Raw genomic sequence first — 6,000 nt, 5'->3', positions numbered from 1 at the left:
TCCTGCTTTCTCTTTGCAGGCTTCTGCCAGTCTATTCAAAAACATTCATGATTAGACAGGCAGCATTGCTGAAACAAGAAAGGACACATAACTGAACACATGGGCTGGAGAAAAAGAGCATAATGTTTGTGTTTGATTTAGAATGAGCTTGGACTATTGTGGTACCTAAAAGTTAGGAGAAAGGGAAGAAATTTAGGAAAAAGAAGTAAGAAAGTGGAAAAAAAAATAAACTGTATGTGCCATTAATTTTTTCTGTAACTGTGTTATTTTTACAAACAAGGAATAAATTTTGCTATTAAATGCTGCAAGCCAAATTATTCATTCCTGTTCTAAGAAATGCCTTCTAAGTATCACAAAAGGCCTGAACTTTACCAAATAATGCATCTTTTTACTAAGTATGAGCTTTGAACATGAATGGAGCCAGGAGTCATTGTTACCTTGTCTCTTAAATGTAACCAGGAGGTGAAAGCATCAGGGAAAGTACAGGATTCACAGAAACACCTATAGATTGTGAGAAACTGCCTTGAAGATGTTAGACACTTTTTCTGTTTTGTGCAATGCTGCCAGAACTTAAGAAACAAGTCCTTCGTAGTCCCTTTTTTTTTTTGTATCTTGTACATAACATGGGATCAAAAATTGCATACAAGAAAATAGGGAAAAATCATTAGACTAAGACTATAGAATGCCAACATCCATAGGGTATGTGAGCAAACCAATAAAATAAGGGATGTTATTTCAGGAATAAAGTTCTGTTAGGGAATATTTTCTAATAGAAAAAGCAGCAAATTAATTATTTCACTGAATTTATTACTTTCTTCTGACTGTTCCTGGCATTGCCAATAAGACACAGTGCAAACACTTTCAAGGAAAAGAGACTTGACAGCTGATATGCAGTAACCTGGTGGCAGAAATAGGAATGGAATACATTAAAAAAATTATTAGAGAAGTTCCAGGAAAAAAAACTATTAGATAAATTCCAGGAAAAAAAAAAAAATAAGGAGGAAAAAATATGTTTAAAGAGTTTGGTGAGGTAAAACTAGAAATGCTGGCGGGGGGGGAGGGATGGAACTTAGTGATACAAAATTTTTTTCAAGGAAGTTCTAACCATTTGGATCTGTAGAAAAGATGATGTCTAGAAACTTCCTTTGCCCACCCTTGGATGGCTTCTGCTCATTTGAGACATTTACTGTCAGCTAAAGTGATTACTGATCAGTTCCAGGTCATGAGAGCATAGAAGAACGAGCAGAAAACCCCCCAACATTAACATCTTAAACTGCTGTGAACACTAGACTTCATAGCTAGCTTTGGCAGGAAACCAGAAATTCTACTTGTCTGAAAGTTCTCACATTTTGAAAATAATTTTCATCTTCAACCAAGTGGAACAGCTGAGATTTCAAAACATTTAATAGACAGGTTTTTGGGTTTTTTCAAAGAAAGAAAAAAAAAACAACCCAAAAATTGAAGTACTTTGTTTCAATTGTGTAGACAAGACACAGCAATTTATATAAACAGATGAGAAGTCAGCATAGGATGAAACGATACTGAATTCAATCCTGCATCATAACTTTGAATTTTTTAAGAAAATGTTTTGAAACTTTTCCAGCATGTTCACATTATTGCAAAATAGTTCTTCATATGAAGCAGCATTGTCCAAAGAGAATACTATTTTTTTTTGTAGCCTCTTTATATAATTTCCCTAAAAACAGCTGTACAATCAAAATAATGTAATAGCTAAATAAATGTAATGCTATCTTTTAATGGGTTGTTTTAAGAGAGAGCAAAATGCTTAATTATGTTTATCTGAATAAGTTTTTACACATTTTTCATGCTGGAAAATAATTTGCTCATTGATGTTCTCATAATTGTGAATAATATTCACCAGATGATTTTTCAAATATAGGTAAACAATAATAATTGAAAATATCAATGAAAATTTTAAACTGAATTAGAAACGAATGATGGCATATCTCTTGTTGGGTATCCCATTCAAAAATTCATACAAGACGTTATTTCTCTGTTGAATGAGTCAGACTGATTTAATGTATGTGAACTGTTGCTTTTAAAATGAGTTTATGAAAATCTCATTTACATTTTCTTTTAAACACAATATAGTTATTCAGACTTCAAATGTCTTTTCATAACATTTGTGATAGCAGAGCATGAGGACCTGAAACACAGAGAATATTTGAAGGCATTTCAAATGCAGTCAAACTGAAATTTATACTAAGACAACAGCAAACATAATTGCAGAAAAATTCCTAGTTTCAGCTTGAAAAATTTGAAGGTCAGTTTCTAATTTGATGACAATTTGCTGATATACATTCTAGGGAAAATCTGATGGTATTTTATTTTAGAATAGGTGACCATCAAAAATCATATAATTGTTTAGTAGTTTCAGACTGAATTCCTGTATTCAGTTTTCCAGAAAAAACACAAACCTGTGCCCATGGTGGACTCTAATAGGAGAAGTTAGAAAAAGGTCAATACTCCTCTCTTTTTCCAGCATCATCCTTATTAAGAAATTGCACTCTAATGTTCCATATACAATGTGAAGACTAGAAATGTTGTAAAGATGAGTCTTACAATGTTATATAACATCTGTGTCTGACAATTGTTTCTGTAGCCTTCATAATATGGTTATTTTGCAAATCCCTAAATTGAATCTCAGCATAGGACAAATATTTCTGAATTGAGGGATCTAAAGTTCTGGTGGCTAAACAGAGTTTCTTGGTTTCCCCATAGCTCGAAAGTCAGTGCTATGGATGAGAACCTATTTCCTTTTCAACTTGGTAGCTTAGTTCTAACAATCTTTTGATGCACCATGATGTTTAGTATTTGAATAGGAACAGTTTGCACTTCTATGGTGATTGCTTATCAAAGTCACAGATACACTGAAGTCTTAACTCTGATATTACTCATAGGAATTCATGCCATTGATTTCAAGAGAGCTGGTCTTGACACTACTTTCTTCATCCACTGAAAAGAAAAATTTCAATTCTGAGTTCAAATCAGCTTCTGTTATATATGTTTCTGTAGTATTTAAAAGACAAAGTTAAGTGAATCCCTCTTTTTTTCCCTATATTCAAAATCATGAGCCTCAAGTTTTCAGAATCAGGCACTCCTTTGAGTTGGAAGGGACCTCCTGAGGTCTCAAGTCAAGCCTTCTGTTCAGAGCAGTCTAACACTGGGCATAAACCATGTTCCTTAAGGTTTTGTTCATTTAGCTCTGGGAGACCTCCAGGATGGAGATTATATTATATCCTCACAATGGTTTATTTTCCTGAAACAGCTATACAGGACAATATGTATTCTACTTGGCTGGCTGATCTGCTGAAGCATTCCCTTTTTACATACCCACAGTATGATGCAGTGGTAAGCCAAAATATTCCAGCATAAATTTGGTTTCATGAGGAGCAGGATTTAGATCAGAAATACCACACACTGGAGCTGGACTAGAATAACTGGTCAAATTTTGATAGTTTCATTGAGGTTTGAAGTTTACATTTCCACTAATTGACAGAGAAAATGAAATGAGGAAAACCGATAAGTCCGTAGGCTTTGAGATTTTATAAAATTTCTTGCAAGACTTAGGGTTTCTAAAACTGTACCTGCTGGAGTTTGGATAGTATTTGTTACGCAAGAATAGTTGCTTTTTATTTTCAGTCACTACATGAAAATATTTGTAATTTTCATGTCTTGTCTGATCAAAAAATTGACACAATTTATGTGTCAAAACAAACACTGAGTGTTTGGATCACTTGCTTCTGGACCACTTGTTTTCCATCCATTGTCAATGAATGGAGCTGAAGTTGTTATCTGTCTAGCTCAGTATCTTAGCTGTCTTCAGGTAAGACTGCATGGAGGGTTGATTGGTTGTAGCAAGAGAACCTAAGACTTCTCATCTCTTGGAGTATAGAGTAAATATCTCAGAATTTCTCCTGCTCTGTGTCAGATGTAGTATGAGTTGTAAGTTATATTTCTGAAATAACATATAGGAATGCCAGTGTAGGAGGTTCTTTGACATCTTTATCTGGTACCAAAATAATATTACCCAGAAGTGTTGCAATTTATGATAGAGAAAATCAACATATAAAATGCTGGTTAAAATGGAACATTTTTTGTTAGAAGATGTCAGGTTGTACCATATTGATTTTTTGTGTGTGTGCCATTTAAGAAAATTTTTGGTCTGTTTTCTGTTGTATGGATTTAAATTAGAACACATATGAATGAATATTCAGTGAAAGTTATTTCTCTGTATTTCATCTTTATAAATACTGATGCTTCATCATTTAAACGGGTCAGAAGAACAATGAAATAATCTTTTTATCATGGCTAAATTGCATGAAATTTCTTTTCACTTTCCTATTCACCCTATATCCTAACAGGCTGACTAGGTCCCATGTGGATACTTCAACTGTTACGTTAAAGCTGCTAAAATTAGGAATATTTCAATCAGTGGATTTAGTATTTGAGGGGTTTGAGTGGTTGAAGCATGGAGTTAGAAAGAAACCCTTTCCAAACATAATTTTGGTTGTCACAGCCCTTCTATTTTTCTTGTGATATATTTATACATCACTCAGTCTGAAATTCTTCAGACTCAGATCTTAACTATGAGCTTGGGATGTGTTAATGTAGGGAGCTTTGGGGTGGGTCAGACGGTCGGGACGGACGGAGACGAGAGATCTCTGAAGTCAGATCTTGGAACATGCGGTTTATTGCAAAGGGCGTGGGTATAGGGGCACTGCTTAGAGCTGCCAGCTGCAGCTCTGAGCAGGCCAAGAGAGCAAGAGAGTAAGCGGGAAGTAAAGAGAGGGAGCGAGAGGAATGAGAGTGAAGAAGAAGTGAGAGAGAGTGTAGTAAGAGTAAGAGTGGAGAGTGTAGTAAGAGTGTGAGTAAGAGTAAGAGTAAGAGTAAGAGAGTGTAAGAGTGTGCGAAGAATGTCTGAAGTCCTGGTTACAATACAATAAATCATCTTCTGTACTGAATATTCTAATTGTCACTAACCAATCTAATACAAGATACAAATCCTATAGCATTTACATACAGCCTATAAGAGTTCTTATATTACCATAGAGTGTTACATCTTAACTCCTAAAAACTACTCTTTGGACCCCTTCTGCTGAGCTAGTAGGGTCTGCTCTGACCCTTGGACCTGCCTGCAAGCAGAGGGTATTGTTCAATCAAGAGTGGATTATCTTCAGTTGGCCATACCATTGTTTTCCAGTTGTTCAGTAACTAAGATTTGGTATTTCAAAAGTGGCTTTCATTTCGATGTCGCCTGTAGTTTTCATATTCCCAAAATCTTTTGTCAGGCAATCATATTTATAAAGCTTTCCTGTTTCATCTTCCCCAACAGTTAATATATGCACCTGTCACTGTCTCAGCGTGAATGGCCTTTATAGAAGCACTGGTGATCTAATGGTGGCTCTCAGCTGTGTCTGTGTGAAAATCCAGGCATCCTTACAGTGTGTTTAAATCGCAGTTTGAATCTCCTCAGATTTTTATCCGAGGACAAGTTCCAGTCTCATTTCTTGTAACCCAGGTGAAAACATGTCTGGGGCTGAATGCAGAAATCAACATCTTTAATGCAGTCCATGCAAAACAAGGGTCGAATTTGTTTACAGAATGAAGGTTTAGTTAAATAAAGGAGAAGGATTTCAATTTCATCCTTATTTGATATGGGCTTTTTTTCTTTCTTTTTCTTAAAAGACAATCAATCTTCAAGTAAAAAATAAAAGGAAAAACTCTGTCTATGCTTGCTTGTATATTCATAAGAAGACTTATATAATTTAGAAAGAGCTTAATCCTTTTCATTTTTACATACATTACATTAATCCATTTATATGAGATCATTATTTCTGGCTCTTCTGTGAGGCAGACACTCATTACCTTACATAGTCTTTTCAGTGGGGAAAAAAAAAAAAAGAAGAAGAGAAAAAGGTGTCAAACTTCCATGAATAACAACAAGTACAAGGTTTGTTCCCATTACAGTTTGCATGC

Source organism: Corvus brachyrhynchos, unplaced genomic scaffold, assembly GCF_000691975.1.
Source record: "Corvus brachyrhynchos isolate BGI_N302 unplaced genomic scaffold, ASM69197v1 scaffold115, whole genome shotgun sequence".
Lineage (NCBI taxonomy): Eukaryota > Metazoa > Chordata > Aves > Passeriformes > Corvidae > Corvus > Corvus brachyrhynchos.
This window is presented reverse-complemented; position numbering follows the sequence as displayed.